General features: G+C 42.2%; 1 long non-coding RNA gene across 2 annotated transcripts in view; it reads right to left on the bottom strand.

Moving 5' to 3' along the window:
- Positions 1–6031: 6031 nt before the first annotated feature.
- The window catches only part of LOC122838165, a 162653-nt gene continuing 141281 nt past the window's right edge, over positions 6032–27403 (bottom strand). The window contains exons 4-6 of one of the 2 annotated variants that reach the window (XR_006371847.1): positions 19883–19963; positions 6661–6822; positions 6032–6562 (exon numbers count right to left, since the gene is read on the bottom strand). This is a non-coding gene — a long non-coding RNA (uncharacterized LOC122838165). The remainder of the gene's footprint in view (positions 6563–6660; positions 6823–19882; positions 19964–27403) is intronic. The other variant, XR_006371848.1, reaches the window with a different exon arrangement.

Here is a 27403-nt window from a genome sequence, read left to right as displayed (position 1 = left end):
AAAATGTTCCTTCCTGTGTACTACAGACTCTGTGGAAGATTGAGGAAATGCATGAATAATGAAAACTGCACAAAATCTGCTTTAAAAAAATACCAAAATATATTCAGCATTTTATTTTGTATCTACAGAATGAGTGTGTTTCTTGTACCTGCTCTGGAGCCTATGTTTTTTGATAGAGAGGTGACAGTAATTCAGCATTTCTCTCAGCAATAGGAAGATAATGTGACTTGTTTGTGGCACTGAAAATCTGCCGAACACTGGACACATAACAGCTCCTTTTCATTTCTTCATCTCACTGTGAAAGTTGACTAAAACCTTTCCTCCCAACTCTTAAAATCTCCAGTCACGACTAGGCTAAAAATAAACTAAATAAATAAGTTCTATGATGCATGCAACCGCACAATATTATGAAAGGAGATTGAACAATGAACGTAAACTTTAAGCAAATATTTTAGGCTATGTTTCCCTCTAGTGGACGGTAGGTGCTACTGCAAGTGTGACTTCACATTGATACAAACATCCAATAGCAGATGAAATTAACAAAGGATACTGGGGTTATGTGCAGATTCGTCACTAAAATCCACTTTCCTACCCATCAAAGCACCTGATGCCACCAACCAAGGCCGAGGTTAGTTGTACCAGGTACACATAGTTGTTGTTTTTTTTTTTTATAGGTAAAGGAATGGGAGCTACGACTCCGAGTTTTCTGTAGATGTGTTTCTGTTACAAATGTGCGCAAATCTTTGTCAGTATTTTGCTAATATTGAAAAAAAACATATCTTTGCAATTGCGATGTTTAAATTAAATTCACACATAAACAAGCTTGTTCATTTGATACGTCACTCAAAAATCCTGGCAGCAACGGATCAAAACAGTAAGATGAGATAAATTCATAATTTTAGAGCTGTGGATTTAACATGTATGAAGGATACACAACTTTCTATGAACTGGGTGATGCTGTGAGAGCTCTGGTGGAGCCAGCTGCACATTGTTGTAAAAAAACAACAACAAAAAACACATCATTGTCTGGTTGCCTTCTTCATTGTTTTCGCCAGTAGTAACATCTGGTTGTAGTAACTTTGGGCTGATATTGCTATCACACCAGGACACCACTAATTTTCAATGCTGCTTTTATATCTTAGTAAATATTGGCAGGCTAAAGCTTTCTAAAGGGCCAATATTATGTATTGTCCAGGTGCATGGTACCAGTTTAGAAAACAATGAAGAACCTATGTCAACTTTGTTGTTATGAGAATGCTACATATCTAAAATATCTTGAAAGAAATTTGACTTTGTAAGTTAACACTTTGAAATTTGAGCCTCTGTCTCTTTAAAACCTCCTGCTCTTCCTGAAACTCTGCCTTCAGGAAGTCATCACAACATGGATCCTCTATGAACCTTCCATCAATGTTTTTACCAGAGTTGCACTGAGAAGTAGCTCATAATGAGCTCAGCAGATGGCACTTTGGCCAATTGCTGCTGGCTAGTCTGAAGGAGCTGAGTAGGGGAGTTGAGGGGAAGAACTGCTCTGTGAGACTGAACCTGGGAAGCTAGGAAACTGCAGCTCAGAGGAGGAGCTGCGTCTCAAAGGTGGCGCTAGGTCCACCCAGTTGTTTTGCACAGCTGAATGGCTAGTCTGAAGGAGCTGAGTGGGGGAGGGAAGCATGGAAACTGTAGCTCCACCCAGTCGTTTTGGAAAGCTGAATGGTGGCCACAGGAGATTAAAGGATTTCTCAAACACGCATGAAAGAATCAAAGCAACACTCCAGGTATGTCTTCAATGAGGGAATAACATTATAAGACAATGTACAGCTCAAAACTGTCAATTTTACATCATACTGCCCCTTTAAAACCAGTCATCAGAAGTCCGGTTTTAAGGCACCAAATTCAGGTTGGTGACTACTAGTTTGTAGCACGTGTAGCAGCATTTCACCATTAAATGGATTTCTGTGCATGGTTCATGTTTTACAGCACCACTCAAAACAGTGTGGCTAAACTGATACAAACTATTTTCACCAACCTTCTCCACCCCAGCTCTCAACTGGGAGTTGGAGGTGAACGTGTTGCTTGATAACTGGGCAGAGGAGCACTGAGAGGAACGATGACTTTAAGCTGCTATGACAGCGGGATCATTATGAGTCTGCCGTCAGGTGGACGGACAAACCGGCGCGGCCCCCGGCTCAGCCTTCGTTACTTCCTTGGGATCAAGCCGTGGCCTTAGCGGTCGTCATAAAAACTTAGCATGCACCGAGCCTCCGGAAGAAACTACAGGAAGTGGTCATCACAGCCAGGCCTCACCGCCTCCTGGGGGGCGACTCCGCCATGACATCCTGCCACTTTTTAAAGACTGACTCAATCTGTTTATCCGAGTCCCGCGTTGAGCTTTGACACATCAGTCGGAGAAGCGAGTTATCGCTTTAACGACCCACGGAGCGCGTGAGCAGTCTCATTTTAGGCCCGTTTCGTCGTTGGCAGTTAACAGATTTTTAACAAAAGCGCTCTAATTGGAACTGCAAGAGAAACGCGGCTCATTCCCAATGCCGCCCCCCCACCCTCCTGGTATTCTTTGGTAATAAGACGCTTGCTCTTATTCTCCTGCACATGTCACGCGCTGCGAATTTCTAGGTCTGCACGCGGCCTTCCACTCCCGCCGATGACCCCGAGGAAAGCGGCGGAACAGCGACAGCGCTTTGCAGAGCACTCGCGCGGCTGATGAGCTGTAATTATGCTTTTAATTATTTCTGCGGGGCGAAATGCTCTGTCGACGTGAAATCCTCCCCACCCCCACGCATGTCCTCCATCCTCCGTGCAAATTAAGTCGTCGGGTATTTTGAAAACATTCGGTGATGAAACTCTCCAGTGAAGTCCGCTAATTACTGCGCAGCCTCGTGTCAGCGCCCTTAGAAGGGAGCTTTGATGTCTCCTTAACCAGGCTGGTAATCAAGGCTGCGCATCGCGCGTGATTGGCTGTAATTGGGACAAGTTGTTTAGACTTAAAAAAAAAAAGAGAGAGAGAGAACGAGAGAGGGAGAGAAAAAGAGGAAAAAAATACGTTGGTTTTGTGAGGGTTTGTAGTTTGCTGCTGTATGACTTTGACGGCTGCTTCGAACAGCCACAGCTCCCAGACACCACCACCACCATCACCACCTCCTCCTCCTCCTCCTCCCCCATCCTGTGCCCACGGGGTGAGGAAGCCTTGTCACTTATTAAGGAGGCTGTTGCCATGAAGTGACAGATGTCCTGATGTGATCTGTCTGCATCTTTGGCCTCCATCTGTCTTGTTAGTACACATAGTTAAGGATGGTGTGAGGAGACAGAGCTGTTCTTCTTTCATATATGCTAAATGCATTGGAAGCCCAAGCCGGCTCCCCTGGCAAACTCTTTGACAACAGGCTCGCAGCTCTTCTTCTTCTTCTTCTTCTTCCACCTCCTTCATTTTCAAGGCTTCCCTTCCCTCCACTACTGGATAGCCCTCTAGTTCAGGGTTCATTGCCACTGAAACGTTTCCAGAACTCTGTTTTTGTTGTTGTTGTTGCTTTTTTCTGCTCGGTCTTTTGCTCCCTTCTTGGCAGAGGAAGCGGATTACACTGGTAAAACAAACCGTTGCAATTCAACCAGTAAAATTACTGAAATAATTCATTTGGCGAGAGTTTAGTCATTATTTTGGCAGAGCTTTAACAGCTAAAAAATAAAATAAAATGAACAAAACACTTTAATTTGTTCAGTTTCATGTAATTATTTAAAGGGGCAGTATTCTGTAGAATCGACGTTTTGGCTTTTACGTCACGTTATAATGTTATTCCCTCATCAAAAACATATCTGGAGTGTTGCTTTGATTCTTTTATACATGTTTGAGAAATCCTTTAATCTCCTGTGGCCGCAATTCAGCTTTCCAAAACGACTGGGTGGAGCTGCAGTTTCCATGCTCCCCTCCCCCACTCAGCTCCTTCAGACTAGCCAACAGCAATTAGCAAACACCTGGTGGAACTGAGCATCTGCTGAGCTCGTTGTAGGAGCTACTTGACAGAGAAATGCTGGTAAAAACGTTGCTAAAGGGTAAATAGAGGCGCCATGTTGTCATGACTTCCTAAGGTGGGCTTTCAAAAAGGGAATGAGTTTTTAAAGAGACAGAGGCCCAATTTCAATGTATTAAATTACAAAGTCAATTTGTTTGCTTGCAGTTGTTTTTATAAACAATGGAATCATCATGAAACTGCTCTGTCGGCTCGTTAGGTGACCACCGCATGGTGTATTTATGTTTCTATTTATTTATCTTTGTTAATCTGCTCTGTACAGTTTCTGAAAAAATCAAACAAACAGCAGTTTGGATTTGGGGAGATTGAAGGTCTTGCACTAAATGTAGCAAAACAAGCCGAGCGAAATGATCCAAAATGCCAACATGCAGTGACTGGCTGCTGCCAGGAAGACACAGGAAGATGTAATTTTATATTTTGTAGATTTGTTCTAAAGAAGAAGCACAAGTGACTGTGCTCTAAAATGGAACCATATGCCTGGAGAATAGATGATGCTGCCCTTGTAAATAACAAATCCAACGTTTATTTACATTCTAAACTACTGTAGATAGTTTTATTCAAATGAATATAATTACTCAACTAAATCAGACTATTAGTCTGTTCTACACTAACTTCGGAGCAGGGATCTGCAGCCTGTGGTGCAGGAGCAGCAGGTGGCCCTTTGGACCTTCTGCCATGGCTCTTAATAACTTTGGCTAAAAATGATAATGTACCATCTAATGATGTATTTATAACAAATACTAGTTTTGGCAGTTTTTCTGTGTTTTTTTATTTACATTGAATGTCAGCAGCAGAATGACACTGAAAGTGCCAGTAATATGTACTTTAGATCTGTATTTCTTATTAGGTTGAAAAGTATGTGCTTTACTTTGACATCATTTTCCACAAATGATGTGGATTCATTTTCCCATTGAGAAAAACATAGCCACCTTCTTTTTGCACACGTTTTGTTTCTCATTATTTCGAAGCCTAAAGTTAGAAAGAAAATTTTAAATAATCGATGTTTATAAAAAGTTATTGGTTGTTTTTCTTCATAAAGCCATGTGACATTTGTGGCTCTAAAGGACTTTTATTTAGCACAAGACCATTCACTGTCTCTTCTCTCGAGTTCATCCTAAATTTTAGGAGAAAAAAGGGAACTAATCTGTGATTTAAGGCAGAAAAGTTACTGAAATCACACCAGTTATTTGAAATTTTTTCCAATAAGGTGGAGAGTAAAGCCTTGTTCCTGACAACCACAGGTGTTGTTCCCAGTCAACAGTTGTTGTTACAGGGTACCTGTAACTACAGGTGGCCTTAAAAGATGCTGGAAGTTGCTAAATGACGTAATTGAATAATTGGGTAACAAGTATCCTAAAATACCCCAAAAATGTCTGTTAATGCAGATTTTTGTTTGATTTAGTTGATTTCATTGTCATTTCGCTTACTTGAGTTTGGTCTGTTTTTAAACCTTGTGACCCAGTCAGGAGATTGCAACTGGTTACACTAACACAAAATTGTTTTTGTTTTTTTAGCACTGCTTTGGTACGTATGAAAGTTACAGTATGTCTGTTACATGAAGGAGGCCTCTCAGCTCGTCTTGAACATGACGATTCAGCATCCAGACCTTTAAGTGACTGGACGAAACTTCATGAGCAGAGCACCAGACCTTTGTCCGACCTGGTTTCTATCTGTGATGACTGCAGTTGGGTTTGACTTCTGCATGTAGAGAATAGAAATGAAAGCGCTGTCATTAGTCAAATGTGTTAGTCTGAGCAGAAACTGCTTGTGTGTGTTGGCGCTAGTTGGGAAGAAAAAGAACAAAATGTGCTTACTCAAGTTTCCAGTAAAATCAGAAAAACTCACTATGTTTGTTGCTGTTTGCTACTTTGAAAAAAGTCACAAAGGGTGAGTGATTTCTTAGAAAACGAAAACACTAAGCTGGAAACGCTGCATGCTGTTTCACATTACTCTAGTTTGGAAACCAGATAAAGCTGGATAAAACATTTTAATTCTTGCTCCAAAACAGAAACAACTCATTTCTTAACTCTTACTAAGTTAATATACTGTTTCATAAAACAGCCCATAAATACATCTCAGCCTTCCTGTTCAGAAAAACAAACGACTGAACAAATATTTCAATTCTAATTTAAATGTTTAGTTAGGATTTGATTATACACACACAGCTCATATTTGGATATAACTGCATTTCCAAACTAATATGCTTGATTAAAACGGCTAATATTTGAAACACAGCAAAAATCCCTTTTTATAGTGCAGTGGCTCGGGTCCTAGGGTGCGCATCTCGTCCTCACCTTCCCCTCCTCCCCCCTGCTCTCCTCCTCATCCATCCTAGGAGATTCAAATCCTTTTAGCTTCTTCCTCAGGTAAAATTGCCAAGGACCTTGTGAGCCCTGGGTTCCCCTGGAGGTAAAATCTATAATGGAGTTTTGATATGAGCAGGAACAGCCTTGAAAATGGACTTCTTTAACTAGCTGGCTGCCTCGCAGAAGGTCAGCAGTACTCCAGGTGGACACAACATGCCACAACTGTGTTAGAAAAAGGCAGAACAAAGGAACAGTTTTACTCCAAAGACAGTGACCTGCAGACACTGTTGTAAATAAATAAATAAAACAAAAAATCAAACCGCTGTGCTGCTTTTCTCCACCACTTTCTGAGGGAATTATTTCGACATCACTTCCAGTATCACCACCAGGTCGAATGCCCATGTGTGTCTCAGTGGGACAGACGGCCTCTCATTTAGGTTCATCTCCTTGTAGAAATGTTGGAAACAGTCAACAAAATGTTTCTGAAAAAAAAAAGAAAAAGACCAGGCAAAAAATATAAATAGATTATTACTTTACATTTGGTGAATATCCTGTCCTTCTCTTTTTAATACTTTTACCAACAGACAGAGGGCACCAAAAGCTCAGTTTTGAACCGAGGACTGTTGAGACATCCTTGACAGATGATCTGAAGCTCTGTGTGTATTTAACAGTAGCTGTATATTGAAATGTTATGATAGCCTTTAACTTTATCCACAGGGTAAGAGTACACACACACACACACACACATACACAGATGTGGCTATTAAACATTCAAATGTTTTAGCTCACAAGACATTGTTTATTAATAATGAGATAGCATCAATGTATCCATAGCTGCCCAGCTCTGCTCAGGAGAACAGTGTGTGGATCACAGTGAGCGCAGCGTGCAACACGGAAACGAATGGAGGGGAAAAACGGCAAAGCGCCAGAGAACATGTAAAACACACATGCACACACACGCGCACACACACACAAAAATGCACAAAAGGAGATGGAAGCAACTAATAATCCTGAAGTGGCAAAACAAACTAAGCAAAAGCAGGAATTAAATTCAATATGTAATGTGGTTCCTATTTAAAAAAAATACCTTGATTTTCCCTGTTAGTTCACTTCTAGGGAATCATAAATCTGATCATCTGATGTGGTCACTCAAGCTTCTTCAGCCCTGACTAAATAATGACTCGATTCCATGATTTACATAAATGTTGAGATCCTTGTGCGGTTTGGAAAATTTTATTTAATATCTTTTATGGAATAGAATTTGTTTAGACAAGAACAGACTGGAGGATTTTTCTAAATGACCTGGTTTTACTGCACTGTAGTCATATATGAAGAGCAGAGCATGGGAGGAGGAGTGACAGGGTTCTTAAAAATGGTATGCACCATAGGATGAATAAAAAAATTACCAACAAAAACATTTGTTAATAAAAAAATACACTAAAACTAAAGTAATAAATGAGGCAACTCCCTAGAAACACAATGCAACACAATGCATGATTCAAGGAGAACATGGAAACGGAACAAAAAGTTCCTACTGGAGCTGAAGACCACCGGAGTCCCGAGTTGACTTTTAGGAGGAAATCAACTGAATGAAAAACCTGTATGACACCAAAAAAAGGGGAATAAACAAATATTTTTTTATGACACTATATGTCCCTTTTAGCGCAAAAAAAAAAAAAAAAACCTCATGCAAACAAACCACCCTTACTGCTGGAAACGTATGTTTGATGATTCACGTCATGATAAAGTTACCGCCGTCATATGTCAAGAAACGAGCGCCAGCTAATAGCAGAAACACTGAGATTTAGGAAAAACACACCTTTGGATGAAACCTTCCTGGATCCATGATGCAATGGCTCTGTGATACGAGGATAACTGAACAGTAATAATAATTAGATCAGGGATTGAGGTATGAAACATCCCATCTGAACAGCATGATGTAACGATAGAAACAGCAGGCAATCAACCGCTAGGTGTAGGGCCAGGAGATACTCTGCTGCAGTGAAACACGGTTATAGATATATGTAGTTTTTTTTTTTTCTATGAATGTCATGATGAAGTAAGAATTAGAGATGATTTGAGTGAAATAGCTGGGGTTAGCGCTAAGGCGAAGGTTGGTTATGCAGTTTTTGTTCATTGAGATTCCCTTTAGCATCAGCAGCATGCTGCATCACCTATTCTTCCTGGGGTCAGCTTTTATTAATAAAAAACAGATTACATTTACAAAAAAAAAACCAACAAAAAACATTACAGATGAAGTATTAAAATATCACATTTTCCATCGCTTAAAGAAAAGCACAGACTATATTATTTCATTATTTTAGATTTTCCTTACACAAAAAATGTATACTGTCATTTAGAGTGTAATCTACTTTGTCTTGTACTATAACACTCTAATACATAAAGCACATATATGTACACACATGTGCAATAATATCTCTACTTTCATAAATCCTAAAGTAGTAGTAGTAGGAATTACCACAACAGGACTTTGAGGCTTTTAGACTTATTTCTTTCAGTGTGCTTAAAGACCACGGGGATAAATGAGGCTAAATAATTTTGTCAATTTTAATAGATGAAGTTCAAAAAGGATATTTTTAAAGAAACACAAGCTGATAGACTCTCTAGTCTGTTACCCTGATAAAAAAAAATAAAATAAAAAAACCAACAACCAAATTTAAAGAATTAATAAGCGTGGGAAGTTCTGTGCTGTATCTGCTAAACATGACTTTAAACTGGTGGTAATCAATGCTGTGACGTTCTTTGAGTTTTGGTTCACTTAACAAAACATGTTTATGACATGAGGAATTCGGTGGTTCATTATGGTGATAATAACGTCAATACAAGCAGATAGGAGTGGAAGCAAAAGTATCATTAATGCATGTCGTACACTTCAAGAAGAGGGACAGAGTTTGAAAATTGCAATTTTTTTTTTTTGCACAAATATGCCTCATTACCACTTTATTGATGTACCCTCTGCTGACTTTCAATTATTCATCAGCCACTCAAAAAACTGTTTGCTCTGCCTCAACTGATGCTCCGTATCAAAACAGAAATCACATCCCTGCTGCAGCCGTAATCTTAGTTAATCAGCATCATTTAATGCACTTAGCCGCGCTGTTTCAAATTCAAATGAAACACTCGCGCAGAAAAGCAACCGGCGTCTGCCCCAGTTCTCATCGACGGGAGGGTTTGTCAAAAATGATGCAATTGGTCATTACGTCACGTCAGACGCCTCGGAGACATAATTCCGCCTGACAGTTGGATTCGCGCTCTGACAGCCTCAAACTTGTTGAGTTTTCTCTAAATACTTGCCACTGCAATGAGTTAAACATCCCCTGGAGGCAGCGCAGAGTTTTCCTTTTGAACAAACACCCGAGGGACGCCAAGCTGGGACTGCACGAGGAACTGGAGGTCTTACGGAGCGGGCTGTTTGGGTTTATCAGATGGTACAATGGGTAATTTCTTCTGCCACTGTAGAAGGAAAGGAGGGAGGAGGAGGAGGGGAAAGAGAGAGATGAAAAGTGAGAGGAGAGTATGTTTCAGAGAGAATCTTTATCTGGGCTTAATTTCCCATGCTCAAGCAGAGTGGAGGATTTTTTTGCTGTACAGATCTCTTTTGTCAGATCCTACCTACCCATGGAAGACCCAGGGGCACTCTAAGAACATACACATCACCTAGATTTGCCTCGCAGCCCATTCCTCTCCAGCGATCGCACCCTCTCCCCGCCGGCTTCTTTGTGTAGAGGAGATGAGCGAGCGTTTTGGAAATCAAATCTCAGTTTGTCGCAGCAAAAACTGGAGCAGACCTCCAAATTTGAATGGTGGTGGGGGGGAGAGTCATCTCTGCATAATATTTTCGAGCGCGCACACACATCCTGTGATGAAAAACCGAGAGCTGAGAGCTTCCCAGGCAGACGCTGTGGAGCCCTGCTCAGCCTCCCCCACTTGAGGTCTCTCCACACTGAAACTATCCACTAGGCTTAATTTGGGTAAGGAACAAAACTAGTGGAATTAGCGTCCCCTCTCCCCCCTTCTTGACGACGTCCCAGTCGGGCCCTTGATGCCCTGAGAGGCCGAGCGCGGCTGGTCTCTGAAGGCCGAACCACTTTGCAAGGGAGAACTCGGGCAGGTACGATAGTCATCATTGTCAAAAAGGAAGTGCACAACACTTCTGGGACAATGGAAGGTGCGAGTGAAAACACGAGGTGAGTGGAACAGGCTGAGGTGGAGATGGAAAGGGTGGAGTGGGGTGTTGGGGCGGAGGGGGTGGTAGCTCAGAGTCCCAAAGCTCCCTGGCAGTGATGACCGGAGTGTCCATCAGCGAGGTCTCCCGGGTGCCCACTGAAACAGCAGCGCTGGCAGAACTAAAAAACACCCACCCTGGGAAAGTGCTTTTTCTCCCGCCAGACGCCTAGTGATGGATTGGGCCGGCCGCTCCGCACAATGCATTTGTGAGGAGAAATACAACGGGGAGGTGGAGGGTGAGGGGGTGCGGTGGAGAGGAGAGTTGTTGGGGCTCGGACAAGGTCTGTCAGAAAAACACTTCCACTTTACTCCTAGAATGCACTGAAATATTTAAGAGTTCGATATTTATTTTATTATTCCACACGTCGGATGTGTGAATGGACGTACACACAAATGGAAGCAGGCAACAAAAGGTTTAGAGTCACGCACAGTTAAAGCGTTCGCAACGAGGCGAAGGCAAAATACGATCTGGGATGCAGACCGTCGGCCACGCTCAGGTTTTTATTCCCGAAAAGTCGGAAATCGGACCCGATTAAACAAAAGCTGGGCGGCGGAGGCGCCTCGGAAAGCTGGGGGTAGATCTCCGCAGTGGCCACGTCGAGGTTTTCCTCCTGAATGATGGTTGTGCTGAGAGGTATGCGCCGCAACCACACCTGCCAACCTCAGGAGTCAACAGTATTGATTAAAATGCCGCATCCTCTCAAATCCATCCCCATTTCCTTTGAAGGCAGAAATCATCCTTGATGCCTGCCAACGGCTTACTTACTTAGGGATTTCTTCCTTTCCATCTAGGTTGAATTAATTAATACATGCTTCTTTTTTTTTCTTAAATTAGCCCTCAGAGGAGCTATAACTCAAATTCCTGTATTTATGGAAGTAATGGGTGGAAAAAAAAAATGGCTAAACTGAAATAATTATGCAGCCCAACACTTTGCTTTGAGAATAAACTGCAAGAAACCTGATGAAATATGAATGCGGATTGGGTGTAAAGATGGTTAAATATTTACAATCTTATGTTAGTCCACAACCCGAGTAAAGATGCTAGTCAACTGCAATAATTGCTTTACTACAAAACTTTGCGTTTGATTTGGGGATTCGCGGGGTGTCGTACAAGTTCAGAGTAAGAAAAAAAATAAATAAACTACATCCATTAAAAATATATATTTCTGAAACTGCGAACACATCCTGCAATTGTGTGTGCGATCTATTTTACAGCTTAATGTAATCAGGCAGGTTAGTTGCATCCTAAGCAAGAGGCGATACTGCTGGTGAGAGAGGGCACAGAGCAGGGAGCTGGAGGCCCCCCCATCCCCCCCAGAGGGACTGATCCTATATCAGGAGACTGGATTTTTCTACGCTAAAGAGGCTATTCAAACCCACCAATGCCTGAATTATTAAAGACACTGTATGTTTTTCAAAGCCTTGATTTAGCTTTTTTAGGGTTGGTATATGTGCTGTGCTGCTTGCGGTGCGGTTAGGGGCTGCGGGGTTGAGAGGGGTGGGGGGGCATGAGGAAGCTGGTGGTGGGAGTCGCAGGCCGTCAGGAGCCGGATTGTTTCGGGTCTCCCCCCCCCCCACCGCCACCGCCGGGCCTCGTCCGCTAAAATGGCCTTTTACTTTCTAAGCATGCTTTTACTGCCTTTGAAGAGTTATTTTCGCTGATGAAAAAGATATGCCGCCTCAGTTTAGAGCGAACCTCGGCTATTCACAAGGTTGTTTAATACTTTCCCCTCAGTTTGGCTTATAAATTTATCATCAGTCGAGTAGCAGTGGTCTCATGCAGCAGTACAGGCTCCCAGCTAAGTGGCCGAGGCAGAGCGGGCCAGGGAGGAGAAGGTGAGGCGAAAAACAAAGAGCGAGACAGGATGCGAAATAATTCACCACCGGTCGATCCGGCGCTGGAATAGCAGAGTGTGTACTCGGAGGTTTTAAGGCGGTAAAACGTCCTAAATTGGCGTTATCGATGCCCGCCTCGGTCCTTAGATACATTACAGAGGCCTCACTTGTTAACAACTTGTATGTTAATGACTTGAATTAGAAGTGATCAATCTGCTTTGCATGCAAGAGTTTCTCATCACTTTGAAGTGAAGGCATTGATTGGTGAGAATATAAGTGAATGAAAAGAACGGGTGGTGCTGTGGACTCAGTGGGGCTGACTGCTGTGGAGTGGCCATTCTCCTTTCTGCTACCAGATCACAAAACAAAACCGGCGCTAGTACAACATATGTTGCGTGTTTGTGCTGTAAATTAATAGATGGCAGACATGTAAGCAAAAGAAAGACATACATGCAGTCAACGGCGAACAACAGTTCTTTCCGTTCAGCACCTAAAAAGTATTCAAACCCCTTAACCTCTTATTGGTACCAGAGGTTGTACCAATTAGAGGTTATGGTACAAGCTCTAATTTAACTTTACTTTGCTTGCATTTCATGACAGACCAACAGTAGAAATGTACACAAGTGTTATGTGGATGGAAAATTAAGATTCACACATAAAAATCTAAGAAAGTGTGACCATTTTATTCCTAACTCTTTTGCAGCCTCTGACATGTTATCTTTCAGGATTTTGCTCAGGTAGGAAAATTACAAACCTGGACCTTCAGTCACACATTGGATATTCTATGTAGGCTAAAAATATATATTACTACTTCTTTCCCCCTACATGAACCTTATTTGATTTGACTGATAAAATACCTGAGGACATGATTGTTATTTTGAAGTTCTGTTTCTGAGGCTCAGTGGGATTCTACACTGTGGCTCCTCACACGCACTATTCAACATTCTTATGGAGAAACTTTATATCCACCAGTCTGCTCACACACAGATAATTGGATTAAGTTGTTTACAGATATTATTGCACTGTGTTTGCCTCTAAATACATCTTGAATTAACGAGTATCATGTGCTTTTCAGTGACTGTTATGTTTGTGGTTTCTCACTTCTCTCTAATTTTTCTCTCTTCCCGCATGTGCAGAAGCAGACTTCTGTGTTTTTTTCTTTCCGTATCCTTCCATTTTTCTCACCTCTCTCCCTTTCTTTTACATTTCTGTGTCAATTTCTACGGAACTTGTCACATACAGCTATCAACTCAGCTACCAAGTAGAGAATTATAGCAAAAGCCACTTGGGAAAGTAAGTCTGTTGGGTTTCTCCTTGGCAATCAGAAAACAAGTTCTACACTGCTGGATGTGACACGCTAAAATAAAATAAAATTACATTTAGAGAGTTTGTGGTTGCAGTGTAATTTTATTTTCATATTTATTGCTCAGTATTTATTTATTTTCAGTCTAACTTGGGTTATTTTATTACTCCAGTCCAGGGTTCGATTGATTTAAACTACAGGGTTGGGTTATGGCGTCACATTAAAGGCCCTTTGAGGGCAAAATGGAAATGAATTTAACACCCTTCATCCAGGAGTACCAATGGGTGTGGGGCTGCACATTAATATAGGACAGTAAAAAGCTTTTTTCAGCTATAAATGTTAGAAATCAGAATTGATTTCAATATGCTGGCACAAACCTTCTAGATACCCCCATCCTGCAGAGGCACCCATCCAACACCACCCCCTGCTTCTTTGGCTCCGTGTTTTAGGGAAATAATAACGGCAGAATATGGTATTCCAGATGGAATATAGCTGGTATGCTGCCCGCCAACCAGTTGTCTCCTCTGAATTTGTTACCTCAGGATCCTACCTGAATATCAAATCTAGAAAAAGAAAAAAGAAAAAAAAAAATCTCAAGATGTACCCAGTTCTGATTTATTCCACCAGTCTGCACCTCGAGCCTAGACAACAACATGTAAATCAATTGCATCTGTTACTCATTCATGGTATATACTATATAGCAGCATGCTAGCTGGATGCTTCATTGATTTGTTTCCTACAAGGTTATTGTGGATAAATGATTCAGGATCAAATTAAAGGAGCGGCGCTTGTTTCTGATGCCATCGTGCTTCTGGGATTTAAATGACTGGAAGGAAATCTTCGTGCCTCTACATAAAAAACAAGAAAAAAAAAAAAAGAAGAGGGTTGCAGATGAATTGCAGTGATATAACACACTGCTGCGCCATTCGTCTCAACGATCACAATTACATCATTTCCTCTCTTGAGGTGGGAGGGTACAAAAGCTTGTGGGACCAGTGATATCACCCCGTTATCCTTCTCCTCCTCCTTCGGCCCGGAGCTGAGCCAGGCCTTTCTTTATTGATAGAGGAACGCCTGACAAAGCAGGCTAATTAAAGCAATGGTGTCGGCCGACTCCCATTGATAAAGATTGGAGCCGAAGCACCTCTCTGTGGTGTGTCAGCGCCACAGAGCACCCGTCCCCTGGATCCCTCCTTCGCCTTTCATCTCCCCCACTCAGCCATGAAAAATTCATCCAAGACCTCCAGAAATATTTATTGTAAAATCTTAGGGAGAAGTGGTAGCACTGAAAAATTCATGGCCTTACTCGCCTCCAACAGCTGTGGACCCCTTAATTAATTTGATTGCTCACATTACACAATAAATTCATTTATGCAATATTTATTTGTTCTTCAGCTCAGGCTTGGTCTAACCAGAAAAACACACACACACACACACACACACACACACACACACACACACGCCCACACACAATCCTCTGCAGTTTTCACTGTGTGTTTCAAACGCTCCACCCTGGACATAATTTGAATTTTTATTCATTTATACTGAATACTGAATACTCTCTCAGGATTTGCTGGTCAGTTAAAATGCAGATGGGTAATAACAATAACCTGTTTTCTTATTGTGAATCTTCGGAGATTTAAAGTTTAATTAAGAGGCATCTGACTAAACAAATGTCCCAGAATCACTTTTGCTAACAGGGTGAGCTACGTAATTTACTCTCCTGCTAAAGTAATCTGCAAAATTTTAGATATGTGTCAATACATCCTCCATTTGTATGTAATTTATGTAAATTATGCTAAAGCCAATAAAACTTGAAATGATCTCGAATTCAAGTTTTTAAATTATTAGTTGCTTGTATAAAGAGCCTTTTAATTTTGAATTTATTTTGTACTTTATTTCAGTTTGTCTTCCATTGTTATGTTTTTGAATTGATTTGGTATACTTTTGAGTTTCTTGTGTATTTATTACATTATATTCATTGATTTTTAAAGTAAAGCACTTTAACATTTGTTTTACAAATGATATACATGTAAAGTATTAATTTTATTATTATTCCATGTAAATATATGAGATTATAATTAGGCGTCCAATTTCCATCTCTAGTGGCAGGTTGATGTTAAATCACAATAATAAATATAGATTATTTAAAAAATGATAGGAAAAGTGAAAGGTCTCTTATGTTACTCAGAATTGTATTCCAAGCCATTTTCCTAAATGGAATTACACAGCATCCCAAGAACCTGACCTATCTCATGCTACACCATGCAGAAGCTCTGTATGCACCGATGAATAGTCTCTCACTTTAGCTGAAAGTGTTTATCTGTTGGAATATCATAACCACTATGTGATTAATTCTAGTAAAACCTTGAGCTCTTGGTGACACTCAGACTGAGCTACAGCTCTGAACTTACAGCCTAAGATAATCAGGTTTTCATTACGTTTAAGTATCAGCAACAGCTAAACGTGCTGTTAACGTGTCCAACTGGACAACGTGGCTAGTGTTAATAAATGTTTTTGTAGTCACAGCTACAATGTACCTGCAATGAATTTGGCTAGCGTTAATTTCAAACCTTGAAATCTTAATGTGTAATCTTATCACAATAACCAGCTTATGTCAAGTTAATGATGGGTAGTTAGTTAAAACGTTACCGGGTTTATTATTTGAGGCAGCAATTTCAGTCCAGCTCCTCTCCTTGTCATGTCGGTTATGATATGCTTTACGCAAAATGTTGAGCAAAGAAATGTAATAACTTTCCGACTGGGGAATAAATGTTAACACTGAAGAAATCTCTGAACAGCAACGCACTTAAAAACACAAGCGCCAGGCTTACGGCTTTATGAATGCTGCATATTCCACAGAATGTTGACATCAAATATCTTTCCCTCTCTTATGGTTTTTGCTATTTACAATTCTTTACCTTTGTAATTCCTTTGCCTACTCTTCATGTAGTATTTTGTCTTTGAGTCTTGGATATTGGTGTGCACCAAGGCGGGGGGAATATATACCTGCAGATTAGATTTGTCATTGTTTTTTTTCTATGAATTTCACATGCACAGCAACCAATCTGTAGGAAACCCTGACAGCCAGAAACAGCGAGTACCAGCTCCATGTGACAGGTGCCTCAGCCTGGTTCATAATCACAGTGTGAGAACCCATGCTGTGCGAAACAGACAACAGTTTTTATAATGATGGAATATTCACCGTGTGCACAACCTGGTAATGACACACTGCCTTCCAGAGGCTGAATTTACAGTTACACAACTGCAGTAGATTAGAGATGATAGTGCTTCCCTGACATTTCATTACCTATGGGGTAGAGGGGAAAGAATTCAGTTTTGCTGCCCACTGAGACTTGGTACCGGTCCAGTCTTGTACCAGGTGTAAGCCTTAGGGTGTGCTGGATCGGGGTTAATGGCTTTTAGCGTGGTGTCATGTTCGGCTCTGCTGACGGCCACCCTCTCACCCCGCAAAGAGGGCAAAGAGGTCAACGGGGAAATTAGTCCCAGCCCTCCTCTTCATTAGCCTTGCTAATTACAGGGCGTATCTGCAGGGAAGACAAGCCCCTACCTGGGAAGAGGCTCATGTTCTTTCTGCCGCTTCTCTCTGCTGCCTGCCACCACGGGCCCTGCCTTATGCCAAGCTCTAATATGCTTTGATAAAAGAGGTACCTATTCCCGACTCAGCAGCTTCTCCAGGCGGTTTAGACATTCAGCATGTCAAGTCAACACATATCGAAACCTGAGGATCAGTCTGCCGTCTCCGACATGAAGACCTAGAATCTTGCACGCTGACAAGCTCTATTTTGTCCTGTGAGAGGGCTCTGTTCCAGGTCCTTTGCGGCGCTATTGATGGAGTGGGTGGCCTGTGACATTGCCTTTGGCCCCCATCGGCTGTTGTTGGTCTCTGTAAGATGGCTCTTCCAGGGCTGGCAGTGCTCTGCCGAGCTGGGCTGCCTGCTGGGCGAGGTGTCAGAGTGATGATTGCTTTCTGACCTTGGCTGGCTCTCCATAACATCCATAATGAAACTTGCACTTTCTCTACAGCTGCCTCTAAATGGTAAAAGGTGCCTCGCTGGATGTCTTTGCCTTTGATTTTACAAGGTTGCTGGCATTTAATCCTTTACTCATTTCTTCTCATTGTGACCATTGACCTCTGGCTTTGCCTCCGACTTGCCCCGGCGCTGTAGTTGGGGCGTCGGTTTTCATTCATCTCTGCACTGTTGGTAGGTCTTTGATTAAGCTAGGAGAACAAGTGCAGGGAACCTTTAAGATCACCAAATCCTTTATAACCGGATGCAAGCCCATGACCCAAACAGAGAAAACTAACCATGCCATTTCAAAGAATTTGCTCTCTGTACAAACTAATAAAAATGTCACTCGATGTAATAGATGAAAAAAAAAACTTTAGCCGCATTGTCACATTTCTAAAATAATGGCCTAAGTCATTTTTTTGGCAAAAGTGATTTTATTTTTTATTTTTTTGCCAAAACCATCTTTTAGAAAGAAAGAGGCAGTGAGTTTGTGTTTTTATTTTATTTTATTTTATTTTATTCTTTTTTTGCTAAAATCACTTAAGACAAAAAATAACTTGGGCTATTATTTTAGGAAGGTAATATACGATAATATGGTAATATATATTTTTAAAGACATAATGAAAATATTATAGAAAATTACATTTAACCTATGATACACTTTCTATTTGTTTCTTTGCTCCTAAACCTAACAAGTGGGAGTCAAAACCGAATTATTACTAACAATTGTTAGTAACAATGTAAAAGGTGATGAGGCTTAGAACTCAACCTAACATACCAGTTAGGTTTAGCTCAGTTCGGTATGTGCCTTGGTTGTAACGTCCAGGTTCGGTATGTTTCCAATCAGAACCAAGTTGGTCAAAGCACAAACAGAAATAAATAGTGTTTTGTCTCCAACCCTCCAGCGTTCTTAAGAGACGGGATTCATTTGTCCCAACAAGCTTTTTCTCCTGTGTGCGGTCCGGAGGGTTAGAACTTTGTTCCTTTTTTTTGTGGTTTCGGGAACTGATGGTCTGATGGGACGCCCTGTGATGTCTTCTCTGATAATTCAATGTGTTGCACTAAGACTGTGGAAAAAATTCAGTGGGCGGTATTATGTATTTTTCAGGCACATAGCACAATCAAACAGCTATGTTACCTTCAGTTGTTATAAAAAATACTGTAAAAATCAAACATAACTTGAATGAGCTGAAAGATAAAGATATTCAATGTTAAATCATTAAATCCATGTGGAGCCAAAGTTTGAAAATCCTCAAATTGTTTGAGTCACTTATCATGGATAAAAGAGTTTCCTGTTCACTAGCTCAAACAAATCTAATGAAAGAAGAACGATCCTGATTAGCATCATTAAAGTATTCAGCAACAGGAACATCCCGGTTATTTCAACATGGGAAAAATGTTTTGTTAATCTAAATTAAAAATTACATAATTACCGACTTAAAACAAGCTCCTATATCTTGCCAAAAAGTTACTTATAAGTTAGTTTTGTCCTTTTCCCAAGTATACTAATTTATCTATTTTTGGTCTAGAAACTAGACCAAATATATTTGGTGAGATTTTGAGTTTTTGCAGTGTTCAAACTTCAGCAATTACTGTCCCTACATTAGCAGAGCAATTCAAAACATGCATTATTAAACCATCGTTTGAATCTTTTATCGGCACAGTTTTTTTAAATGAGCATGTTTTTGGTGATAAAAAGTGATCTGAGCAGACAGCCGCTCACCGACTGCGAATGTAAATGATCAGCATGCTGCAGGAGACACTGGGAGTATGAAAGAAAACGGGTTAATAGCAAGAGAGACGGAAGAAAAAGGGGAGCTTTTAGGCTGCACTCCTGTCTGAAAAGTTCCACTGATCAGCTCAGCATCTCTTGTTCGCCGCTAACCGCTATCCCTCATCCCAAACTGTCAAAAAGCCATCAAGATCAAATCCCACGTCTGCGCGGCGGCAGGCCCAGAGAGAGAGTTTTCTCTGTGATGCCGTACAACCCCAACAGACAGGGGAGCCATAGAAAGAGCCCAGCCGAAATCTAGAACTGCTGCCACGTCTTCGGCAGCCATTACTGCCTGTTTTTTTTTTTTTTTTTTTTTTTTGTGTGACATGATTTTTTTGATATGTCACCTTCTGATCCAATGAAGGTTTCTGCTGGTCTCGCCTCAAGGGGTCGTGGAGGGTTGGGAGGGGTGTAGGCGGCTGCGCTTGCTGAAAAAAAAAAAAAAAAAAGAACATTTTGCATTCAATTGCTCCCCGTTTGGTGCTCGTTTCCCAGCCACATCTGAGGAGGGGAGCAGACAAACAGATATCCAGAGGAGCTTTCCCTCCTTTTTCATCCCTGTTGTCGAGTTAATCTACGGCAGATTCTTCCAGGATGCGGCGTGCCATGAGAGTTATTGATTAGATCCCGGCAGCCACGGAACAACGAGGGGTTGGGGGGGGCGGTGGGGGGAGACCCACACCCCCACCACTAACCCAGCCCCCCTCCAGAGGAGCGGTACCTACAACTCCGAACACACCACTTTACACTTGTAGTCGCTGTCGGGAACATACAGCGGAATTCAATTTACGCCGCTTTTACACAAACGTAAACACAACGCGCTCAAAGTCACAGCTGCAAATCTCAGTGGTGTTGAATGCGAGCGGCGAGGTGAGACTCGACTTAAATTTACGGATGTGAAAATTAGAAAGGAATATGGAAGATTTATATATTCTAAATAGTGATAAAAAAAATTATAAAAAGCTATGTAAGCATCTTCATGTGGATGGTTTTTACAGTACAAAAAAGTGGCGTGACTGGCATACTGAAGCATGCTGGTGTTGGTTTTAGAAGCACTTCAGATTGAGTCGCTATTAATACAAAGACAAGTTAATTAATTGCAGGAGAATCTCTGATTGGTGAGTCTCTAAGGAAAGGGGTTGGAGAGTAAAAAGGAGGACCTAGAAGAACAATGTCAGAAGGTCAGAAAGCCTCTGTGACTCGTGTAATCCCTTCCACTGTGACGTACGGCCTCCTGTGATTAACTGTCTGATTACCAGGCAGAAAAGCTGCAATAAAACAGGTCAGAAAAACACGTTTCAGTCAGTTTGATGAAGTCTTTCTTTTTTTTTTCCCCAGTTCTTTCTCAACGTCCCTGGAGTCAAACGGCACGATCCAGAAAAACATACACATCCTCAGCTGGTTTAATACATGTTGTCCTTCCCTTTTTCTTTCTTTCTTTCTTTATTTTTTTGTATATTTAAGCCCAAAGCATGAAGTCAGTCATATTCAGGTACGGCGTAGCGCAGCTGGATGTACTGCACTGCACTCCTATCCCTGCCCCGTGGTTGTTTGCTGACAGTCGACTCCATCAGTTATAGACAGTGTCATCAGAAGAAAATCAAACGGAGCGGTTGTTGCTTTTGATGTGAACAGATTAAACCATCAAAGATCTTAATTGTTCCTAAAACGCTTTCAGATCTTTAGTATTCCCTTTGCTGAGCCTGTCTTCCATCTGTCTCCCAAATGCTGAAGCATCCTCACCATGCAGTGCCAGTGGGAACAATGTAAAGCCTACTGATTGTTCACAATTAATTCCTCATGAAAACGTATAAAACAGCTGAATGCAATGACAACTTTTAGCCGTTGATACGAATATCGCTGCCGTTATTGTCAAATGTGAGTCATAATCCAGAACTAGATAACACAAGGAAACACAAAGAAAAATCATCCTTCAACCCATTAGGAGATAAAAAAAAACAACCTCTAGTGAAATAGTGATTTGAGCTGCATTTCCATTAAGTGCAATATATTTTAAAAAATAAATTAGCTTAATGGACACATGGCAATTTTATTATTATTATTATTTAATGGAAACAAATGAACTGTAAAATTGTGGGGTTTTTTAATCCTTAGTGGGAAAGCGACAAAGTCTTGCACACATTTGTAAAGGATATGCAGCAGGTGTGACGGGTTTCAGAGGCTACAGCAGAGGATCTCCTTGTGTCACAGTTCATAGGGGAGGTTTGCTGCCTGCACTGGAGCTGCTGAAACTGCCTGTTAGTGTTGGTAAAACTCACAAGAATCACAGTCCAATCAACTTCATCTGAGTCCATTAAACTGTTGCTGGTATTTGGTGCCGACAGCAACGCGTACAAAGCTAAGTGGCTCCAGACAGAGGAACTGCAAGATTGTTTTTGAGGTAAACGATTCCTCATTTGAGGCTGAAAAATGAAACTCTTTAGTTTAAGGTATTCTGAACAGCATCGATGTGACATAACAGGAACTAATACATAAAATTGACTTTGTAATTTAATGGTTTAAAATTGGGCCTTTGTCAAGAAGTTCCTGCTCTTTCCGAAGCTTCAGCACATCAACATTCCTCTGTTAAAGATTTAAAAATGTTAGTTTTGGATTTATTTTTTGAACATTTGACTTACTGAATTCAGTCTTTCTGTGCATTGGTGTAAATTAAGCATTGTTACGTTTTACACTCAGCTCTCAGGCCTGCTTCCATGCGGTGGTTGGGCTCTTTTGCCAACCAGAGGAAGACCTGGGCAGGAGTTCACACTGGTGTCATCAGGCTGGAATGTTCAGCAAGCAGCCTCAGTGTGTTCTGTTTTTATCATTATAGAGCTCTTGCATCATCAGAACTGTTTTCACAATAAAACCTCTTCCACTACCTAAAACAAACAATAACTGTGCTCTTAAAGACACTAAACAGTTTGTGGAAAAACACAGAAGAACGTATGCCACTCCTAGCCACTTCTCATCTATCAGAGGCAAATCGGGGCAATTAGGAGCGTAAAAGTTGCTGGAGTGGTAGAAGTGGCAGAACTTTGCGCTGGCAGTAATCTTGGCTTCACAGTGGGTCTTGGCCCCAGCTTCAACCTCTGTCTTTTATCTTCCCTTTGTTGCCGTGCCGTGTTGAAAAAGAGATTCCACACGCCTCCTCCTCCTCCTCCTCCCTCTTGGAGTGTGACTCCGTGAAGACGATTGCCTTCAAGTAACAAGCCCTCTCTGCCCAGCATCACTGCTACCAACAAGCACCACACCTCGCCCCACCTCTTGCACTCCCCTTTTCTGCCTTCTTCTTTTCCTTCTTCTTCTTCCTCCCTGTTCTCCAGCTCTGTGCTTAGCTAACATCAAAGGGACCTATCATACCCCAATGGTTTAAATCTTTTAACAGGGAATAACAGCCGGAGTACATCCAGACCCCATCGCGTCCCACAGTCATGTCGCCATGTGTTCCCGCAGTGATTGCCAGGGGAGAGGCTCTGGCCGCGTGGAGAGCTCTTCTGGTGCTGCGTGTTTTCTCCGCAGGACCGCGAGGAGCCGGCCCCCCTGAACCCGTCCACCCCACCAACCCCCACGGCCCCTCGCTGTGATCAGGGGCCAGCCCAAATTCTGTTTGAAATGTGAATGGGCTAATTTTCATCACCCTCCCTCACGCTAAGGGAAGGTCCCAGGTGTCACAGCATGCCAAGGGTCATCATTAGAGGGCGGCTTGCTCGCCTTCAAAAAACAAAACAAAACAAAACAAACAACAAAAAAAAAAATTATATATATAAAACACTCTGCGGCATCTTGTGGCAGTGTTTTCTCTTTCATTCTTTTATTACTTCTCTGTTAAATTCATAATCATTAATGAATAATAACAAAACTCACACAGCCCACATGCTCCTGGCTCCCCACAACTCATTTTCACTTGATTCTTTTTATTGCACCCTCCTTCCCACCGCCCTCGCTGGTGAATAAACAAACAAAATAGTGACTGAAATGTGGAGACGACCTAGCTTGAGATATGGGGAGAGAGGGTGGTGTGTGTGTGTGTGTGCGTGGGTGTGCATGTGTGTGAGGGGGGTGCATTAGAAATTCAGACGGATTCCATGATCAAAGCGTGCTCAATATCTCTCAGCTGTTCAAAGGGACTTGTAGAAAACAAATGCGATGTGACCAAGTGAAGAGGAGCACTCATTAAGAGCTAAAGCATATAATGACAGGTAAGATGAGGAGACGGCGCCGCGCTCTAATTCTCTCCCCCCACTGAACAGGCATTTGTTTGCTTTCGCGTGTGTTCCTGTGTCTTCCTGTGTCTTCCTCGCGCCCGTGTTTTTTGTTGCGTTTGATATTGATTAGGGAGGGAATAGGAGAAGAGGTACGCTGGGGTTTGAGACGCCGCCATCGTACTCCCTTTGCTTTTTTTTTCCTGTTAGAGACAGCCCTTAACTTGGAGCTGTTGTTCTGAGCCCAGGCGCCAAGCACGGGGAGTTTGGGTTGCTTTGCACGCAAAGTCGCGAGGAGCTAAACGCCTCCCTTTTGGGTCTGCAGGGTATAAAAAACACCCCATTGTTTTCTCTTTTGTGCTGTTAGGAGAAGAGAGCACATGTGAGTTTGGCACCTAGCTCACCATAATAAGAGCTGCTCTGTGCATTTAGATCTAGAAGACGAAATAATATTCTAATGAACGTCCTTTTCTCCAGAGAGCATGTTAAATACTTCCTGATGGGTGAATCCGAGCCGACAATCAGGGAAAAGAAGAAGTGCACCGAGGCCCTGGCGAACGGCGGTAGACGGTTGATGCGTCTTTCGCCTTTCCCTGTCTGCTCTCAGGTCTTGACCTTCTGCAGGCACACACCTCCAAATGAGCTGGCTCAGTTTTGCAGTCTTTTCGTGCTTGGAGGAGCCATGAAATATTCAGGCTTAGTGCTTCCCTGAGACCAGGCTGGTGGCTGTGGCTTTGTAAGCACCCCCCCCTGCCATCCCCCCACCACCCCCACCACCTCCCACTACCTCCTAATGCCTGTCCGGAGTGACCACTCTCCACCTTGAACCACGCTTTGGAGAAGCTTGGATTCAGGAGCGCATCCCCTCCAAACATAATGTCCCGTCTTCTGCTCGTCTTCATCGAAGGTTTCTCCCTAACCCACTCGACGGGAATTTGTTGTGCCGTCATGCATTTCCTCCCCCCGCCCCCATCTTCGCTTGATTGTAGCACATCTGCTTGTATGGCTATTTCCAGCAGGTAAGGGTGCGGGATATAGCTCTGTGTGGACTTTGTCAATTCATGACCAATGGCGAGGTCCTGCATTATACACTAAGCTGAGCAGGAGAGCAGGCTTGTTTTATTCACAACCTCGTGGATTCAAACAGATTGCTCAGACTGGGGAATTGAAGCAGATACTATCATACAGGTCCAAGACATGGAGAGAGAACAGGTAGGAATAAACTATGTATAAAAGCACTGGTAAGCTTTAGCCTCGGGCAAACCTACACAGGCTACAATGTTACCCTCCCTAAAGCCACAATCAATTCTTGGCTTCACCATATCCAAATGTTTATTTTTTGCTCAGCTGAAATATGACAACAAGTCGTTCTGAGATACAATTGTACCCTTGGCTCACGCTTGTATTACAGGCGCCGTAGTTAGGTTTGCCGACCGTGACATCAGAGCTGATCAGATCTAAGCAATTTCTAAGTACCGACAGTTTCCATCTTCACTGTTCATCACAGATTTGAGGAATGCGAGAGCTTCACGCCGTTCCCTTTTGTCCGCTTCAGAACCGAGCAAGCGGGCGGAACTAGCAGGTATCGACTGGTCTTAACAATTCAAATCCCTCCACACTCTAAACCCTGCATGTCTGAGCTAACAGCTGTAACATATTTCCTCTCTATCCCCCTCACACCCCCCTGCCCAGCCACTCCCCTTTCACTTTCAGAAACATTATCATCTAATTCAAATTCATAACTCTGATGAATTTCAAGCATCATCTATATAATCCTGGAATCTTTTTTTTTTTTTTCTCCCAGCATGTCGGTCTACGTCTTGAGACGTAAATAACCATCCCGTGGCAAATTCCTGGGTAAAAGGGCAGGATGTAGATGACAATGTCCACGTGGCGTGTCCGTCCTGTGTGATACATAAAGCTGGCTATCCGCTCCATCAGGCCTGACATGCTCTTAATCCAGCCTGACGAAGGGATGTTCTCTGGTGGTTAGCGGGGGCTTCGCCGAGGCGACGAGTGCCAGCGCCGCCCCAAATCCCACCTCCACCTCAATCTTTCTGTCAGCCTCAATCACACTACATCTATAAGCATTCCATTAACCCAGGAGTGAAGAGCTAAATTGGTAAAAGTGTGTGTGGGAGAGTGTGTGTGTCTGTGTGTGTCTGTAGCTTTTCTCACCACCCTTTTAGGATCTATCTTGGTAATAATCACTACCCTTGTTGAGAACAGCAGATCTTATGCCCTGTTCTGATGTGGTGGGGCACAGGTTGTAGGGTTAGGGGTTATGATAGGGTTATAAGTGTATAGATTGATGTTAGGGTTATTTAACACAAATACATCAAAACAGCACAATGTGCCAATAAGAATCAGTGTCTGAGCCTTGCTTTTTTCATCATACATGAGGAAACAAACTCAAACCTCCCTATGTACCCTATTGGCACTTGGTGCACATGAAGGGAAGATCTAATTATAGTGTGCTTAGGCCACGGCTGCATGCTCTGTATAAGTGGCCTTCCACTGCAGTGCCCCTTTCAGGCAGCCGTCTCTTGGAAAGCAGCTCAGGGTCTCAGATTCAGGTCGGGGATGCTCACCCGTTTGGAAACGGCGCTACACCTGAGGGCTTGGAGTACACAGGAACTGCAGAAATCAATGCTCATGTTGAAATCTGTATGGCTGTGTAAATAGCAGTAAACAGAACACTTGGCTTCTATTTATTTTGTGGCCCTACCCAGGTGAGTAATGAAGATATAGTGAATACAGTCAGTTTAGCAATAATGAAAGCAGATGTAGCCATTTTTTTTATTTTTATTTTTTTGCATGACTCAGATAAACTAATTTAAGGAATCTCTACTGTGGCTTTATCTGGTGTCACGCAATAAATTCTGGACAGTTCAATTTCTTCTCTGATTTATTACCACACTGTACCTCTAAAGACCAACAGACTCTCCCTGAAGATTATCGACTGTTGTGCGGTAATACTACACAACCCCAGCAGGGGGCAGTATGTGACTTAAAAAGATGCTCTGATGGAGCCCCATGCTCCGACTGGGGCCTGTGGTCCAAAAAAAAGAGAGAAAAGAAATACAAATCCTAATCAAAACAGTGTTCTTTTCCACAAAATCAGCCCTTACAGCAAACATTAGGAAGTCTCCAAAGAGCCGTGGAAGCAGCTTGGAAATTGAACGACTTCTAAACAATCAAGTCTTCTGTTTTCAAACTGCGTGTGTCATTTCTAAGAGACCGCTGAACCCTCCTTACTGTTAATTGTTTTCTTGGGACGTCCAATTTAATGCAGCTAAGTTGTTATGATGGACACATTAATAGAAAGTGTTATTTTTTTGTGTTAGATGCATATCTGTTAATATATTTCTATGCCTCCGAGTTTGATTCCGATGTCATATATTCTACATATGCTCCCTAAACAGACAATCCAGTAACTGCCTCCTCTTTTTGCTACAATGCCAAAAGAAAAAAAAAAAAAGGTGAAAAGGTTCTTGTCCGATGGGCTTGAAGAATCAAATAATGAATGTCACAAGACATCGGTTCTCATCAAAAATGCAGGTGAGCGTGACCACGGCCCTGACACGTGCAGCGGTCTATAAAAAGAGTCAATTAGGAGCGGCTGTGGATTATTTGTTAATTAAATAGGGGGCTACCTTAACC

Source organism: Gambusia affinis, linkage group LG10, assembly GCF_019740435.1.
Source record: "Gambusia affinis linkage group LG10, SWU_Gaff_1.0, whole genome shotgun sequence".
NCBI classification, from domain to species: domain Eukaryota; kingdom Metazoa; phylum Chordata; class Actinopteri; order Cyprinodontiformes; family Poeciliidae; genus Gambusia; species Gambusia affinis.
The sequence above is the reverse complement of the archived record's forward strand: the minus strand, read 5'-3'. Positions and strand labels throughout refer to the sequence as shown.